This window comes from Crocuta crocuta, unplaced genomic scaffold, assembly GCF_008692635.1.
Source record: "Crocuta crocuta isolate KB4526 unplaced genomic scaffold, BGI_CrCroc_1.0 scaffold177, whole genome shotgun sequence".
In the NCBI taxonomy this organism is placed as follows: domain Eukaryota; kingdom Metazoa; phylum Chordata; class Mammalia; order Carnivora; family Hyaenidae; genus Crocuta; species Crocuta crocuta.
Window position 1 is genome coordinate 2942573 of NW_027531880.1, and position 18944 is coordinate 2961516.

Below are 18944 nucleotides of genomic sequence, written 5' to 3' on the forward strand. Positions count from 1 at the left end.
GTAATGTAAACTCTCTATCAATTTTGTGCTCCAGGGAGCACCATTACATAGCATGCACTCAGGTCTGTGACTCCTGGTGGTGCGTAAGAGCATGGTTTTTCTTGTACCTGATATTTGAGGACCAAGGGATTTTAGAAAAGTTTGCTATCTTTGGGGGATGTGGGAGGGGAGTTCCTTTAAGATTTATTATTATTTTTTATTAAAGTGTAACCTACATTAAGGAAAGTGTATAAATGTTAAATATACAACTCAGTAAAATTTTGCATAGCTGTACACTCAGATAACCACCACCCGGATGGAGACAGAGACATCTCCAGCCGCCTTCCACCCCCAAAGTTTTCACTTCCCAGAACCACTTCCCAGGCAATACTCCCTCTCAGAACTATTATTCCAATTTTATCATCATAACTTGGTTTTACTAGTCTTGAACTTCATACACATGGACTATGTTATGAAATATGAACTATGTAATATGTACTCTGTTTACATTGTCTGCTCTTTTGCCACCGTGCTCACATTTGCAAGGCCTCCTTACTGATGTATTTAGCAGTGGTCTGATCTCTTTATTGCTGTGTAGCATTCTACTGAAGGAAAACCTTCCCAATTTATTTGTGCGTTCTCTTGCGGATGGACATTTAGGTTGTTTGCACTTAGGAGTTCTTCTGGCAAAAGCTGCTGTGAACATTCTTGTACATGTCTTTTGGTGGATCAGTTTGCTTATTACTCTTGCTATACATCTAAGAGTTGAATCTGATAGTATGTTTAGATTCTAAAAATGTTCCTTGATAAAACATGCTAGTTTTTAATCTGAATATGTGTACAGATATTTATTAAAGGCAGATCTATCCACAGCCCACAGAAAATGGATTTTTAATTGTGACTGGCTCCAGTCTGGAGACTTGTTTTAAAATCATACAAGGAACAATATCAACATTTATGCTGCATAGTGAACATGATAGGAGTTTGGTGTACTTTGTTCGTTAAAGTTGGTTAGAAGAATACATAGAGCTGGCCCTGGAAAGAATGTGTCTCTTTTGAAAATTACAGCTGGGAGCCAGTGGGACAACATGGTGAAGAGCCTTGAGGTCCTGCTGATCTCAGGAAACATGGAAACTCTGTAAAGGCAGAAACTACAGGCCTTGGTGGCCAGTGGGACGGGAGGCACGCAGATCACGCTGAGGAATCCATCCAGATGAGAATGGGTATGCTGGTAAGAGAAATAAGAAGGGACACCTCAGTGGCTCAGTCAGTTGATGATCCAACTCTTGATTTCAGCTCAGGGCATGATCCCAGGGTCATGGAATTGAGACTTGTGTCGAGTCCTCGCTGAGCATGAAGCCTGTTTAAGATTCTCTTTCCCTGCCCTTCCCTCCTCTCTAAAATTAAAAAAGGTAGAGAAAAATAAGAAAATCAAGAGAGAGAAGAGAGCAGCATCACCCTCCTGAGCACATATCACACACACTGTGCTGATATGCCAACAAAATATATCTTCGTTATTTCTCCATAAACAATCTGAATTTTCACTTGAGACATCACCTTCTGCGTAAGAGGAAAGTACGCCTGAGCTTTAAGCTTGCCAAAGAGTAGCATGTCCGTCCCTTGTGGATGATTTGATTTCTTGAACAAATGCTCAGTTTCCGCCTTCTGCCCCCTAGCTGCCTTTTCTCCAAGAGGCATCTAAGATACAGGATAATGGAATTGGCTGGATTGTCAGGGGTCATGATGATCTCATGGAGGTAAAGTTGATTATAAAGTGTATAATCATATAAATTATAGAAAGAATGGTTTGTTTATTTAAAAGAACAGAAAATGCAAGGATAATCAGGAAGCCTCTGAAAAAGAACAATGGGAGTGGGGAAAACAGGAAAATGCTATAAAATCTCCATAAATAAAACAGTGTGGTATTGGCAAATAAATAGACACACAGACCAAGGAACAGACTAGAAAATCTAGCAAAAGATCCAATTGCATATGGTAACTTCGTGTATAATGAAGGAGGCGACAGCAAGATGGCGGAGGTAGGGAGTTCCATACTTCCTGAATCTCTAAAACAAAAAAGGGCTGAAGCCAAAGGACTCTGAACCCCAAGAGTCTGGGAGGAAAGGAGAAGGAGTCTGCTAAGAAAACAGCCTCATAGGGGCGCCTGGGTGGCTTAGTTGGTTAAGCGTCCGACTTTCACTTAGGTCATGATCTCGCGGTTCGTGGGTTCGAGCCCTGCGTCGGGCTCTGTGCTGACTGCCAGCTCGGAGCCTGGAGTCTGTTTCAGTCTGTGACTCGCTCTCTCTCTGACCCTCCCCTGCTCACGCTGTCTCTCTCTCTCTCTCCTAGAAATAAATAAAACATTAAAAAAAAAAAATCTCACAAAAACGAGCAAGACCTGCCCGCAGATAATTACAAAGCTCTATTGAAATATGTTAAATCAGGCTTTATAAAATGCATGGCAGGGTAACGGGNAAATAAATAAAACATTAAAAAAAAAAAAAAGAAAACAGCCTCGTAGGTGCATGAATAAAGGAGGCATCTCACAGGCATTTTATTAGGTGGTTTTAGGATAAGGATAGCCATGTGGAAAAAAGATAAAGTAAGACCCATTCTTCACATGGTACATGTAAATTCCAGTCGATCAGAGACTTCAATGTGAAAAATAGAGCTCTACCACTGCTACAAGAAAATATGGGCGAATTCTTGTGTAATGTGTGCAATGAGAAAACTTCCCCAAGATTTTAAATCCAGAAGCAATGAGAAGAGATGAATAAATCTGACTACATAAAAAAAGTTTGCATGGCAAAAAATACCATAAGCAAAGTATAATAGCCTAGGGAAGAATTATAGACAAAGGATGTTTTTCCTAATATAGAAATAGTTTCTAAATTAAAGAAGAAAAGGACCACAAATCTATAGAAACATGGACTAGAGAAATGAATAGACAAGTTACAGAAAATGAAATCCAATGGCCTTTAACAGTGTTCTCAACCTTGCCTACAATTAAAACTCATTGAGATACCATATCTCTCACTCAGCAGGTTGACAAAAGCCAAAATATCTGACAACATATTCTTTTTTTATTAAAAAATTTTTTTTAACATTTATTCATTTTTGAGAGACAGACACAGAGGGAAGGGGCAGAGAAAGGGAGACACAGAGCCTGACGCAGGGCTCAAACTCACCAACCGTAAGATCATGACCTGAGCCAAAGTCCAACACTTAACCGACTGAGCCACCCAATTTCTCCTCTGACAACATATCCTCTTGGCCAAGCTGTGGGGAAATGGGAATTCTTATACGCTGGCTGCTGGTGGGAATGCAAAATGGCATAATTCCTATGGAGGGAAATTTGGCAATATCTAGCATAGTTACATATGCATTTATTCACTGACCTGGATTTCCCACTTTTCGGTGTCTATTCTAAAGACAGTGAAGCAAAAATAGGAAAAGATACATACGCAAGGGAAGCTACTCTTGCAGCACCAATTAACAAAAGACTGGCAACAAACCAAGTGTCCTATCAAAATTGAGAGGTATTTTCAAAATGGAGAGGTATTTAAGAGAAAGTGAAAGGAACGGTAAAGATTTCCATATACTAGTACTGCATTGTTATATTTGGATTCTATTGATCAGTGGAAAGTATAAGTGAAGAAATGTTAATATACCATTTAGGCGATAAAGGGGAGAAATATGAATATATATACATGCATACACATATTTTTCTATAGATATATATAAACTTTTATTCTTAAAAATGGAACTATAAACCATAGAAAAGGGGGAGAAATGTTACCGATAGGGGGATAAAAAGAGAATAGGGTTGAGAAAATAGGTAGAAGGCTAGACTTCCTGGACTGTACGTTGTTTGGTGGATTTGATTTTGAAACCAATTAAAAATTTTATACAATTATTTAAAAGTTAAATTTACAAAGAAAAAAAATCCCTAAAAATTGAAAGCTACCAAACAAATGGATCTAAAAGTGTATTGAGTTGGCAGCATAATGCACAGAAATCAGGTATGTCCAGGGGCTTTGTTTCAGAGTAATTTGATTGTGTATCCATAGTCAGATAGATCCTAAAGACAGAAAGAAGTACGCCCCCAACCAAACCCACAAAAAACACAAACAAAACCTGTTTTGAGTAATCATATTGTTGATGATGGTGGTGGTGGTATTATTTTGAGATTGTTGTATGTGGATTATAAGATGAAGCAAACCAGTAATTATAGTGGTATCATTGTGGGGGAAAAAAGGAGAGAGATACAGATGTAAGATTGCAAAACAATGTTAAGTAAAAAACAATGTGCTCCTGAATTTTTAATTTAATTTTTTAAGTTTACTTATTTATTTTGAGAGAGAGCGAGTGGAGGAGGGGCAGAGAAAGGGGAAGACATAGAATCCCAAGCAGTCTCCATGCTGTTAGTGCAGAGCCGATGTGGGGCTCAAACTCATGAACTATGAGATCATGACCTGAGCTGGAGTCAGACACTTAACCAAATAAGCCACCCAGGCACCTCAATGTGCTCCTGAATTTAATATGAATGTATAAATATGAATTCATTGTGTATTGTATCTGTTTAGAATCTATTTTTTTTAAGTTTATGTATTTTGAGAGAGTGAGAGTGGAGGAGGGGCAGAAAGAGAGGGGAAAAGAGAGAATCCCAAGCAGGTTCTGTGCCGTCATCACGAACCCTGATGTGGGGCTTCAACTCACAAAACCTTGAGATCATAACCCAAGCCAAAGTCAGTTGCTTAACTGACAGAGGCACCCAGGCGTCTCTTTGTGGAATCTATTTCCTAATTCTATCCACTGAAAAGATCTGGGAACAATGATCATTCCATGAAAAGTAGGTACACCTTGCACCCAGATTGTGGCAAATATATAATTTCCTGCTAAAAGGAGCCAGAGGGAGAGTTCATTTATACAGCCTTTCCTAATCAAGTTGTACCTCATCATAAGCAAATGATTGGTGAGGGGACATTTTTCTTTAAAGAAATGATCTAGCTGATCAGTGAAGGAGTAAAAGAATGGCATAATTTTTTGCAGCACCTAATTAATTGCTCTCGGCGATGATCAGCAACACCTGCCGCCAACACTAACAGAGGATGCCTCTTTGCCAGAAGGTCCAGTCTGAATCTGAACAAGCCCTAGATTTAACCACAAATGCGGAGGCATTCAGAGGACTCAGGAGCATGTTAAAACACCCCTTCGAGGTATGACCAGCAAAACCGGAGACTTTAGGTTTCTTTACCAAATAAACCACAAGGGGAAAAATGTGAGGAGAGGGAACCAAAACATTTTTTTAAATAGGAGACTTTGAACCAATTGCGATGCGTGGATTTTAATTGGCTCATGAGTCAAACTGTAAAACAATTAAGGGCAATCAGGACAATTTGAATACTGGTTGGATATTTAATAATTTTGGGGGGGACTGTGGGTGGGGTATAGTGGAAACATGATTAATCACGGGTTGATAACTTGAAGCTGGGTGAGAGGTACACAAAGAATTCACTATACTCGTCTGTTTACTTTTGCAGATGTTTGGAATTTTCCATAATAAACAATTGCTTTTGCGAGTCTGCTCTAGATAGGGAGAATTGAATATTATCCTCCTCTTTACATTCCTGCTACAACGATCCTAACCTTCCCGGAGGCAAACGGATGCTCTGAAACCACACACAGGATTGTAATAGAGAAGAGCAACTGACGTATTTCCAAAAATATTATCCCCATTTCAGAACATTTATTTTTGGTGGAAAATGCCAAGTTCCGTCTTATGTGTGTTGGATTCGAGATTCCCAGGCCCAGCAGGAGTTGAAAATGCAGGACCTCTGCCTGGTAGACACATCAGGGCTGACGCTGTGGCTGACATCACCAGCAGAAGAAGTATGGACAGAAGAGGAAAAGACCAGGACTTGAGTAGAGTTTTCCTTCCTTCCTTCCTTCCTTCCTTCCTTCCTTCCTTCCTTCCTTCCTTCCTTCCTCCCTCCCTCCCTTCCTTCTTTCCTCCCTCCCTCCCTTCCTCCTTCCCTTCCTCCTTCCCTTCCTCCCTCCCTCCCTCCCTCCTTCCTTCATTCACTCCTTCATTGAAAAATATATGGGATAAATATGTATGAGGTATTGGGGAAGGAAGGTGAGGTTTATAGAGGAAGAAGGGCACTTCAACAAAGATAAGAAAGCATTAAGTTCTGTAATCAAGGTACACAAGAGATGTAGTGGATACAGAAGACCTTTTGAGTTTGTCTGAAGGAGTCAGAGAAATGGTCATGTTTAGAGGCCAGAGCAGAAAGTAAAGCTGAGACCAGTAGCCATGTCTTAGTTCTGGCGAATGAAGATGTCTTTCTTCCTGGTGAAAGGAACATTCTTTTTCTGCTAACTTCCTTCCTTGCTGCTTCCTGGTTTTGAATACAGTATGAGAGGATGATACTTGGAGCAACTGCAGCCATCTTGTGACTAGTAGCAAACAAGCATGAGAACAAAACATCAATATATTGAAGATGCTTGAAAGTGCCGGGGTCCTTGATGGCATTGCTGAACTGCTAAGCAAACCCTAAACAGTCTACCTCTGGACTTGTTGAGAAAATATGAAATGTTCCTACAGTGAAGACACTGTTCAGTTGAATACTCTGTGACTTGCAATGAGGTGAACTCCCAGCCGATGCAGTGTCTCTTCCCTACCAAACCACGAATTACTTGGAGAAGCAGTACAGCATAATGGCTCCAACAAGCCTGTGCTGATGTTAGGAGACTACTAATGACACCAGTGAAAGATTGGTGTGGGCAGAGGCCAGACTCCAAAGGAGTGAGTGGGTGGCAAATGTTACCTTCTAGGATGCCCTTGATACACTGAGGAAGAATATAAAAAGAGGTCAGGGTCAAAGCCAAATATGGGTGGAGCCAGAAGGAGGTTAATGAATGTTCTCTCCCTCTGGGTGTTCCCTCTCTGGGCTCCTTTTGCCGGGTCCCTTCTCCCACCACACAGATGATGTCTCAGACCCAGCTGCCTCCTGCTTTCATAGCAGCTACAGACCCTCTCTTGTCAGGAAAAGTGAAAATGCAATAGCATCTTGAGAGAGGAGCAGAATCAAGGAAAGAGTTTTTTTTAGGGTGGGAAGATTTGAGCATGTTTGTGGGCTGGGGAGGAGGGAGAAACAAGATGGGGGGAAAAGGGGTAGTTCAATGGAGCAAGATTGAGGAGGTATTAAAGGATTTTTTTCTTGTGGAAAAAGAAAAGGTAAATTGAAGAGAATCTACAAAGAAACGTTGAGGGGAAGGAAATTCAAAGAATGTTCCTAGCCTTCTCAGCCTCAGAAAGTGGTGTAGTAGTTTTGGGGAGATTAAACAGAGCTTGGTCTCTACTGATGCTGTCTGTGGGATCCCCAAGGTCAAGGGCTCAGACTTCAGCCCTCTGTTTTAGTAATGAATTCTGTCTGTGTGAGCAGAATTGCTTAGGCTGAGAGCGGTTGTCCTATACTAGCCTAGTCACTCCTGGACTTGAGACTTGAACTCTGCTGGCAAAGACCCTCAGCACTGTAAGTTCAGCATCCCTATTTTCAGAATGATTTGGAAATGAATACTTATGTCAAAGTGCTGCTGTTATCGTCAAACCTGGCCATTTGTGTGTGTTACCTTTGAACACAGTGCTCAGAAAAAATGTTAACTATTATTTTTTTTTAACATTTATTTTTTGAAAGAGAGAGCATGAATGGGGGAGATGCAGACAGAGAGAGACAGAGGATCCGAAGCAGACTCCATGCTGTGAGCACAGAGCCCAGTGCGGGGCTTGAACCCACGAACTGCAAGATCATGACCTGAGCTGAAATCAAGTCAGTCGCTTAACCGACTGAGTCACCCAGGCACCCCCAAAATCTTAACTATTGTAACTTATTTATTCCACAAAGTCGTTGAGCAATTATTACGTACCTGGTGCTGAGCTCAGTGCTAGGATACACACTGTACTTGTCTTCAGGAGGCTCTTGTTAATGACACCAGGGTAATAAATGTATGCAGTGGGTAGACGTTTCCATCTGAGAAACTCCAGAGAATCTGGGGTAAAATGCATCTAGAGAATAAAGCCCGGATGGGACTTAATTTTTGTATCAGGAAACATAACTCCCATCTGGTAGACCAATGTGGTCAGTTCTAGAAAACAAAATCAGAAAGTTGTCCTGTGAATGTGTAATCAGGGTAAATAAATTCCTGTCTACCCCAAACCTCAGGACGTGACCTTGTTGGGAAAAGGGGTCTTTGCAGATGTGATCAGTTAAGTTAAAATGAGGCCATACTGGATTTAGAATAGGCCCTAAATCCAAAGTTTGTGTCTGTTTTTTTTTTTTTTAAGTTTATTTTTGAGGAAGAGAGAGGGAGAGGGAGAGAGAGCACACACAAGAAGGGTAAGGGCAGAGAGAGAGAGGGAGACACAGAATCCGAAGCAGGCTCCAGGCTGTAAGCTGTTGGGACCTGACGCAGGGCTCGAACCCACACACTGTGAGATCATGACCTTAGCCTAACTTGGCTGCTTAACCTACTGAGCCACCAGGCGCCCCCTCCAGTTTGTGTCTTGGTAAGAAGAGGAGAGATCACACAGAGAGACGGAAGAGAATCAGAGACAGATGGAGGGACGCAGCTACAAGCCAGGGAATACCCGGAACCACCGGAAGCCGGAAGAGAAAGGAAGGAGCCTCCCCTGGCAGAAGAATGGCCCTGCTAACACTAGGATTTCTGACTTCCAGCCCCTAGAGCTGAGAGACAGTGCATTGTTAAGCCACCTAGTCTGTGGCCGTTTATTACGGCAGCCACAGGAAACTAATACACAGGGCAAGGTGAATCTGTCTGGTGTAAATGGCCTGTGGTTTCTGTTCTAGAAGCCCAGCTGGTGAGCTTCATCATGTGGTTCTACCTGCCAAAGCCGCCACGTTCCTCACGGTGGCTGATTATGGCACCTTCTCCCTGCACAGAGCTGGGCTTTACCCTCCTTTTCTTTTTAATGTTTTTTTTTTTAATTTTATTTATTTATTTATTTATTTGAAGGAGAGAGAGAGACAGCATGAGCAGGGGAGGGTCAGAGAGAGAGGGAGACACAGAATCGGAAGACAGGCTTCAGGATCTGAGCTGTCAGCACAGAGCCCGACACGGGGCTCGAACCTACAAACTGTGAGATCATGACCTGAGCTGAAGTCGGACGCTTAACTGACTGAGCCACCCAGGCGCCCCTTTACCCTCCTTTTCGAGGACTTTGGGCTGACCCATCTCTCCAGCTCTTTCTCTTTTTCTTACGGAGTTCAATACAATTGATGTTCCTTCTCTAAATCTCCAGTCAGCCATTTCCACAACAGACCATCTGGGGTTCTCAGATAGCACCTTTTCTAATTGCTTTTAGATTCTTTTTTAATTCACTGACACTTCTGGGGGTGGCCTGCTCACATCCTCTCGTGTTGGACTGGGGTGTCAGCGTAGGAGGGACGCCTTCGGAAGAGGAGGGGCTCTGGAGAGAGTGGCGGGGTGGGGTCAGGCCAAGATGACTGGAGAATTGGCTTCTCCTGGATGAGTGTTGGTTCCCACTCTTGTGGGAAGACAGTGACTCCATGGGCTTCAATTCTTCCCCCTTGTGATTCCTCCCCATGTTCTGTGTCATTTGGATTTAAAAATCAATTGTGTCCCAATAAATAGGCACAGAAGCATGAGCCCTTTCCCTGGCTGCACTCTACGCCCTGTCAGAGCACAAACTTGCCTCCAGCGCTTTCCTCAGCAGCAGGTGTGACCCCTGACGGACAGCTGTCCGGGTCAAGCCGGTGTCAGAGCTATTCCTGTTGGTGCTGGCCTTCCTTCTTTAGGGTGCCAGCCCCGCGGGTCACAGACTACAGGATATAAATATTTGTAGTGCCAGGATAGTGCTTTGCCCACACCAAACACTCCGTAAGTGCCTTATGATGACTGAGAACTGTTTTTTTTTTTAAGTTTATTAATTTATTTTGAGACAGCATGAGTGGGAAGGGGCAGAGAGAGAGGAAGAAAGAGAATCCCAGGCAGTCAGTGCAGGGCCCCGCTCAGGGCTCGAACTCATGAAACTTCAAGATGGTGACCTGAACCAAAACCAGAGATGGACCCTTAACCAACTGAGCCACCCAGGCGCCCTGAGAACTACTTTTTAATGTACTTATTCTTCAGTATTTAGCTCTTAACACCATCACATTGAAACCTTTTGTTAACTGCTGGCACATGGGATGTGCTCCAAAAAAACCTTGGTTTTCTCTTCCAATTGTCCTTTTAAATGTATTCTCTGAGGGTAACTGCCCTTGGCCTAGGAGGGGAAATTGGGCAGACCCCTGACTTCTCTGCTGACAACTTAGATAAAAGACAGCTCTCGGGTCACTGTAGGTTCTCAGAAACGAGAATGCTCGGCCCAACACGTTGGTTACACGCTTCAGCCTTCGCTCAAAGTGAAGACCACCCTCTGCACTCCCACCCCCATGCTACCGAGGACAGGGAGCCTGCTCTTAGGGGAGGGTCTGTGATTTCGGTTACCAGCAGGGAAGAGGAGGGCGGAGGAGAGGCGAGGGGATAGGGTTGGCTTAGCTGGGTGCAGGGCTGTGCTCCCTCCTGGGGGAGGCCGGGAGGTTAGAGGGACGAGCCAGGGCAGCTGACTGCTGAGATCCGTCTGGCCTCAAGAAGCAAGCCCTGTGCCCTGCAGCACGTAATTAGTGCTGAATCAAAGTGCCAGCGCCACCCGGCTCAGCCCCCAAAGCAGAGCAGATGGAGGTAGAGGAGAGCAGCAGGGAGGCTCGTCTCCACCTCTCCCGTGTTCAGCAAGCCCTGCGCGGCGCACGGGGCATCGTGCACCCCGCTCCCAAGGGCTGGGCAGCAGTGAGAGGCACTCGCCTCGAACACAAAATCTCAGGGGGCCCCCAAAACTCAGCGGGCGAGATAAATCTTTTAGTGCAATTGGTTAAAAAAACAAAAATTAATGGAAAAAATCCATGATAAACAAAATGTTACTAATTTTTCCTTTTGCCCCAAGGCTCAATGTGCTTAGCAGAGCTTTTACTGATCCTGTCTTTATAGAAAATTTTGATATTTTGCCCATTCATGGATGTTTTTCATTGATTTTGAGCTTGAGAATTATTGCAATAAAATGGGGCGCCTGGGTGGCTCAGTGGGTTAAGCGTCAGACTCTTGGTTTTGGTGCTGGTCATGATCCCGCAGTCTGTGAGTTCAAGCCCCACAGTGGCCTCTGCACCGACAGTGTGGAGCTTGCTTGAGATTCTCTCTCCTTCTCTCTCCCCCTCTCCCTCCCTGGCTTAGACACACACACTCTCTCAAAAATTAAAAATCAATATACTACTCATCTTAAATTGCATTCAGCTATATACAAACACACACACGTGAATATAGGCTAAAAGTGGCATCTGTAGTCTAGTCAGCAGTAATGTTTTTGATGAGGGACCATAAGGCAAGATGAGGGCCAAGCACAAGCTAGCAAAACTGGTCCCCCTCCCAGGGTGAAATATGTGTGACCTCCCTCGGGCACTCCTGGCTGCCCAAGAACAGAGGAAAGGACAGAAAACAAATGATTAGAGTCTGATAGACTCAATCTGGTAGAGTCTCCATCAGTTTACACATACCTCATCAATAGCCTGATCTCCAGGAACTCCTTTCTATCTTAATGATAATGCTTTGTTAGAAGAAAAAACTTTAGCTGGACAATAGCTAGGCTTCTAGTCATCTGTAAACCCTCTTTAGCATGTGGAAATCCCTTTAAGAAACTTTCTCTTGGGGCGCCTGGGTGGCTCAGCCAGTTAAAGCTTCCAACTTTGACTGAGGTCATGATCTTGCGGTTCGTGAGTTCGAGCCCCGCGTCAGGCTCTGTGCTGACAGCTCAGCCTGGAGCCTGCTTTGGATTCTGTGTCTCCCTCTCTCTCTGCTCCTCTCCCGCTCGTGTTCTGTCTCTGTCTCTCTCTCAGAAGTAAACATTTAAAAAAAAGAAACTTTCTCTTGATTTTACCTCCCCCAACTATGCAATGGAGAAGCATCGCTCTTCACAACCCCAGTGCAGCTCTTTCTGCCCACAAGTCCTGTCCCTGTGCTTTAATAAAATCACCATTTTTGGGACACCTGGGTGGCTCAGTCAGTTGAGCATCTGACTTCGGCTCAGGTCATGATCTCATGGTTCATGAGTTCAAGCCCCGTGTCGGGCTCTGTGTCAACAGCTCAGAGTTTGGAGCCTGCTTCAGATTCTGTGTCTGTCTCTATCTCTGCCCCCCCTCCACCTGTGCTCTGTCTCTCTCTCAAAAAAAAAAAAAAGTTTAAAAAATTTTTAAAAAAAATGAAATCACATTTTTGCACCAAAGATGTTTTCAAGAATTCTTTCTTGGCCTTTGGCTCAGAATCCCATCATTACCCCAAAACCTCATCATTTTGGTGTCATTTTCCTGGTTTTGTGATTGTAGTATAGTTATATGTCAACCTTGGGGGAATACCATTGTTTGGAACTTCCTGTGAGTCCATAATTACTTAAAAATTTAAAGATCATTATTTGTATAAATTATTTTTTTTGTTGGCACTCTGTTCAGTGTTGAGCCTAAGACAGGAGCCTTGCCCACCTCCCCTTGTCCTGGCCCCGCTTGCTCTGCCATAATCACCGCTCTCAAAATGATGGGGAACATCAAAGAATCCCAGCTCACTTGGTGAATTTACCGAAGCTTCAAGTTTCCCTTTGGGCTGGCCATATGGCCTATGGCCCACAAACACACCCACTTGCCCTCGCCTCCCCTAATTCCATCTAGACCACACTCTCCTCCCCTGTCTGTGCCTCTGTCTCTCAGTAAACATCCTATGTTCAACTTCAGTAAGGATTCCTTGTGGTATAAGCAAATAATGTCCTGACCCGTCTCGATTTAGTTATGTCAGGGTCTACTGTTTTAACAAGTGTCAAGATGACACTTTGTGGGAACCCAAGTAGAGAAGGACGCTCCATGCCAGTTCTTGACTTTGCGTGACTGTTAGAATCTTCTATTCAGCATCACCTGCAAAGGTTATTAGACTGTCAATTCTCAGGGTCCACCCTGGACCTACGAATCAGAAACCCTGGGAGTGGCCCAGCAAACCGTGTTTTGTTTGTTTTGTTTTTCATATTTATTTTTGAGAGAAAGAGTGTGAGCGGAGGAAGGGCAGAGAGAGAGAAGGAGACACACAATCCGAAGCAGGCTCCAGTCCGTAAGCTGTCGGCACAGAGCCCGACGCGAGACTCCAACTCATGAACCGTGAGACCATGACCTGAGCCGAAGTTGGATGCTTAACTGACTGAGCCACCCAGGGAACCCCCTGTTTGAATGGCCCTACAGATGATTTGGCACATGCCGGAGTTGGAAAACCACTGATGTTAAAAATATATAGGCTGTTGGACTCACCCAGAGATCCTGATTTTACTGGTCTGAGCTAGGGTTCTGATACACTGAGAAGGTTCCTCGGTAATTCCAGTGAGTATGGGGGTGGAGTATGGGGGTGGAGGGCGGAGAGCTACCACTCTGTGTCCTTCTACATCTGATTAGCTGAAGCTCTGTTCCTGGTTCTCCAGCAGTGTTTTGCTCTGGGGGTTTCAGAGAAACCAAAGATCTTCCCCAACAGTAGTCTCCTGAGCAAAATAAAATGCTTCATGACTAAGCACCTTAGCCTACTGGGAGGCTCCCTGGATTTGTGTGGATTTTAGTTCACCTATTATTTTTCTTTCTCCTCCTGACTCTCACAGGCCTCTAAATACTCACAATGTAAAAGAACAATTAATTGTTCTCAACCTGGTCTGGAATAGTTCATATTGATAGACTTTGTATCTCCTGGGAATATCATTTGTTCCTGACAAAATGCTTAAAGAAGTTGTCTCATTAAATTCAGAAAAGATTGTCATGTTCTGAGAAACCAGTCACCCACTCAGCTAAGAGTCACATGTCCAGTGATGTTATGACCTTTCTGAATCTGGCCGAGTACAATCATCAACATTTTTCTCACTCCACAGGGTAATGCTATCGAATGCGAACCATGGCTGCGAAAGTGCTGCCCTCTCGGAACACCATCAAAATAAAGCCTTACACCTGTTTCTTACTTGCTCTGAAAAGCTTACTAATACAAACTACGTAAACGTGACAGTCACTGGACACGATTTTACGCAATGCAAACAGTACAAGATGTATGAGTGGTAATGATAGCGCTCCGTAGAACTCCATTTCCCAAACATAAACCATTCTAGTGCGGTGTGTGTCCTTCTGGCCATTTCCTATTGTTAAAAAATAAAATTCAGCCAAGTACATTTGCAGATCTATTTGGCTTTTTCCAGTGATTCACGAATCAGGCAGCATCCCATGCAGCAAGTGGAGGGGAGCTCTTGAGGCTTGTACAAAATAGAAGGTTTTTATGGGAAAGAAGGTGGGGCAAAGAGTTAATAGCAAAATAAAAGAAAGGATCGTTTCAGGCAAAGTATCTTCCCCTAAGGGAAAGGAAGAGGGGGTCTTAGGTGGATGACCTCATTTTCCTTTGGGGGCTGGAGAGAGCCCATGTGAGATTACCTCATCGATACTGACCAGAAAGTTCCAAATTGATTGGTTTAAAGTTCCACTCCTGGAGAAGCTGAAAGTGCGGTTAGGTCTTGGTGTGCCGTCCTGGGGGCCGGTGACTCCATCTTGGCCTGTAGGTTCTGTTTTTTCAACCCTATTCGCTCATTCATTCAGGAATATCCAGTCACCTATACTGTGTCAGGCCGAGTGCAGGGGATACAGCTGTGAATGAGACCAACCTGATTCTTTACCTCGTGGATCTGTTAGAAAGAAAATCACAGGCCCAGGATGGCATCATAACCAGGGCCCAACGGTGCAGGAACACCTGGCTTGGGGAGAGGGGAGAGGGGGATGGTCCCAAACAGAAGGTTCGGCCACTCACTCACCAAAGGCAAACAGACGGTTGGTGGTGAGGCCAGAAGGGAATGCATCTCTATGAGGCCAACACCAGAAAGACAGTGGACTAGGGTCTCAGAGATTGTCTCCCAAGTGCTGAAAATACTTCCAGGTTTATATAAAGAAAATGTGGGACAAATGTCAGTGGGTACATGCAGGTGGGCAGTGAAGGCCACGTGAGTTGATCCTTGCCCCGGGGTCAGTCACGTGGGGCTTGCTGGCTCCAGCAGTCCTTGTTGCTTGAAGGGTAGTTTAGTCCCCATCACGGGATGCTTCGCCCGCAGGGTCCTTTGCCTGACTTAAGAGATAAGCTGGAAAGAACTTAATCAGTTAAGAAGAACTGACTGAGGTCAAGATGGAGGCACTTAAAGTCCCCTCTCTCAGCATCACTTAGATCAAGCCACCAAACCAGAGCTTCCTAGCCAACCTAATTGCACTTTTAAACTCCTCCAGGAACGCGGTCAGGAATTTTCTGGTTGGCATCTTTGAGGTCATCTGTCACATACGCCTTCTCCGTCCCCCAAAAGGAGATGAGGTGCGTGATAGCTCCCAGTGTTGTTTCCCCTAGGGGAGAGGGAGCTTGCCTAAAACCTTTTTTTCCTTTTGCTTATGACCTCCTTGCGCCACCCTCCTTCCTATAAAAAACCTTCCATTTAGTAGCCTCAGGAGCTGCCTTCTACTTGCTAGGCAGGGTGTTGCCCCACCCATGAGTCTCTTGAAAAAGCCAATTAGATCTTCAAAGGTACTTGATTGAATTTTGGTGTTTTTTTTTTTTAACTTATTTTACCTAAATATAACTGCAAACTCGCATACACAGTTACTAATAAAGAAACGAATCCCTGTCTCAGCTTTCTTTTCCTGCTGTGGATTCACTAAGGAAGAGCACAAAAGCCTCCTTTACCAGCTCTTATGGAGGAGGAAGTTTCCAGGGAACAGAGGAGAGAGTCTGGTGGGAGGGGGTGGGGAGGGAAGGAGGAAGGGTGGGAAATGGGGGAAGGGAGACTCCTCCGCTCTGAGAGAAGAGAGGAGCACTGAGGTCACTGGAGGTAGCAGTGACCAAGCCCTCCTGCACCCAGCATTCCATGGGGGCCTGATTTCAAGATGGCAGAATACTAGATGTGTCCATTTGGGGGCCTCGTACAGGCCTCCTGCCCCAGCTGGGCATCAAAGCCACCGACCTTTGAAATGGACAGTTAGAGGCTGGGCACTGGACACGTGGCTGGGTAGAGTCAAGGGCAGAGCTACTTCCTCAAATTCTCTGGACTGATAAACACCCCAGGACTCCTGCGTGGCCTTGAGATAGTAAAAGTGGTGCACACTGTGTATCCTATCATTCTGATCAGTGGAGACTGGGAGACGGATGTAATTTGAGTTAGGAAAATAAAACAATATTTTCTGCATCTAAGTGGTGTGAAGCAAATTTATCTCTATCACACACATACACACACCACACACATATACACACATTCATGCTTGTAACATTCCTCAGTTTCCTCTATTAACTCCGAATTCTGCATTATTCTTTTCACAGCACAGAGAATATAACTGGACTCGAAGCCTTCCTTTGCCAAAGGTAAGTCTTGTGACTAATTTAGTTGGAACTATGCAGCCAGTCCTCAGTAAGAATGCCGAAGTGATTTTCTCAAAAATGAGCTGATCTTACGCTATTTACAAAGCCTGGACTGCCTGGCAATACTTATGATCGTGCGAGGCAGCATAATGTGGTCAGACAGCTTTCTGAAGGTGTAAATTTCCAGAGAGCACTCCCAGGGCCCCTTTGGAAGGTCACAGGGTCACTAAGGGGGTGGAGGGGTGGGGAGGATTGAGGTATCGCTTCCTCAATTAAAGCAATTCTGCTTTTATTTTTTTTTAAAGTTTATTTATTTATTTTGAAAGAGACAGTCTGTGTGAGTTGGGGAGGGGCAGAGGAAAGAGAGAGAATCCCAATGCAGGTTCTGCACTCTCAGGATAGATCCCAACGTAGGGCTCAAACCCACCAACCATGAGATCATGACCTGAGCCAAAACCAAGAGTCAGACACTTAACCAAGTGAGCCCCCCAGACCCTCCAGCAATTCTGCTTTTAAAAAGACAAATGATAGGGCGCCTGGGTGGCTCAGTCATTTAAGCATCTGACTTCAGCTCAGGTCATGATCTCACAGTTCGTGAATTCAAGCCCCACATCAGGCTCTATGCTGACAGCTCAGAGCCTGGAGCCTGTTTCAGATTCTTTGTCTCCCCTCTCTCTCTCTGCTCCTCCCCTGCTCATTCTCTCTCTCTCTCTCAGAAATGAATAAACATTAAAATTTTTTTAAAGAAAGACAATAGGAAAGATAAATCAGCATTACTGGGTATAATTTACACATGACAAACTGTACCATTTTAAGTGTGAAGTCTGATGAGTTTTAACAGATATGTACATTACCACCACAATCAACATACAGAACCATTCCATTTTCCCCAAAATGAACCAACATTCCCTCAGCCACTTTGCAGTAAGCACTCTAGCCCCGCCCCAGGAAACCACCGATAGGGTTTCTGTCTTTGGAGATTCATTCTGCTTTTTCTAAATTTCCATGTAAGTGGAATCATACAGTATAGCCTCTTTTGCGTCTGGCTTCTTTCACTCAGCATAATTATTTTGAGATTAACCAATGATCTGTGCATAGCAGTACTTCATTTACTTGTTATCGCTGAGTTACATTCCTTGAATGGATGTACCACAGTTTGCTTCTTTATTCACCTGTTGATGGTCATTTGGGGTGTTTCCAGTTTTTGTCAATTATAAATAAAACAACGCATCTCTGCTTTTACATGCTTTATGTATTTGGGTTTGTGTGTATCATTTCAGTTGAAAAAAAAATATGGCTTCCAAAGTCGGAAGAAAAGGGAGGGAGGGAGGAAGCCACCAGTGAAACAGAAAAAGCTTAGTCTTTGGAGGCAAGACAGAGCTGGGCTTGAAGGCTGTCTCTGTTTCTGGTTACATCAGCTGAGAAATGACTATACCTTTTAATGTGTCACTTCTTTTATTTGTAAAATGAGGACACTACCACACGGGGTTACTGAGAAGACAAAATCCAATGAGATCGCATATGTAAAGTGCGTAGCTGGTGCTCCGAAATGGTGTTTCTCTCTCGTCTTCTTGCCTGGGAGAGAAAGACCAGCTGAAAGAACTCTCTGGCCCCCGTTAGCGCAGCAGACCAGATGTACATGAGTAATTTCTAATCAGTGTCGCTCTGAGGCTGCCTGTGAGTTTAGATGATTCAGTCCAAGTTGCATATTGTCTGGTGCAAACTGTGTTCCATGGACTTTTGGCCATTTCTAATTATGTTCTAAAGAACTCTTTTTGAATTGATTGACTATTCAAAGCCCTAAAGTATCCTGGGTTATCTTTAGCTTTGTATGGGGATGTTAGATAAAATGAAGAGAATCTGAATTTGCCTCTAGGTTAGTAATGGAAAGTTCCTACCAGCTAACTGCTAGGAAGTTTCTGGAGGCTCACCAGACACTGGGGCAGAGTTAATGAGCTTTGCAGTATAGCAGACCGTGCTGGGAAAGGAGACAGCTTTGTCTAAGCCCTGTGCCACAGATTCTAAAGGCCTGTGCTGTCAAATATCGCTCTGTGGGATTCAGAGACGAGGAGCTGCTGAAACATGCAGCCACTTGAAAAATAACCACCTGAAGCACCAGGAGAAACAGAAGAGCTCAGGAAGGTCATGACGTATGTAATGAGCACAGCGACCTAGGCCAAAAGCGAGAAGACTGGAGTCTTGTGGTAATCCTGCTTCTGGTTCTTGCAAATCCCTTTGGGGGTTTGGTTTCTTCATCTGTGATGAAGGGGTCGGACTAAGGTTGCTTTGAGTGCTCACATCCTATAATTTTGTGATACCAATTAATCCGCGGCTGTTAGGTGCTGGGAATTTGGCTACCAGGTCAAGTTTCTGACGCCCATCAACCCCATACGAACTAACTCTCATAAAGGATTTGTGACGCAAAAGAGAAAAGTAATTGAAACTGGGGC

At 44.2% G+C, this 18944-nt stretch overlaps 2 long non-coding RNA genes across 4 annotated transcripts in view; one reads left to right on the plus strand and one right to left on the minus strand.

Annotated features, from left to right (window-relative positions):
* Positions 1 to 801: 801 nt before the first annotated feature.
* Positions 802 to 15003, minus strand: LOC144239103 (uncharacterized). Its single transcript, XR_013337311.1, has 4 exons — positions 14915 to 15003; positions 14556 to 14788; positions 7909 to 8127; positions 802 to 1207 (listed from the first exon to the last, which is right to left on the minus strand). It is a non-coding gene; the product is annotated as an uncharacterized LOC144239103 (long non-coding RNA).
* A 1451-nt stretch (positions 15004 to 16454) lies between these two features.
* Positions 16455 to 18944, plus strand: part of LOC144239104 (uncharacterized) — a 6153-nt gene continuing 3663 nt past the window's right edge. The window contains exon 1 of one of the 3 annotated variants that reach the window (XR_013337314.1): positions 16455 to 16497. This is a non-coding gene — a long non-coding RNA (uncharacterized LOC144239104). Of the gene's footprint in view, positions 16498 to 18516; positions 18699 to 18718; positions 18928 to 18944 lie in introns of those variants that run through there. The other 2 variants (XR_013337312.1, XR_013337313.1) reach the window with 2 other exon arrangements.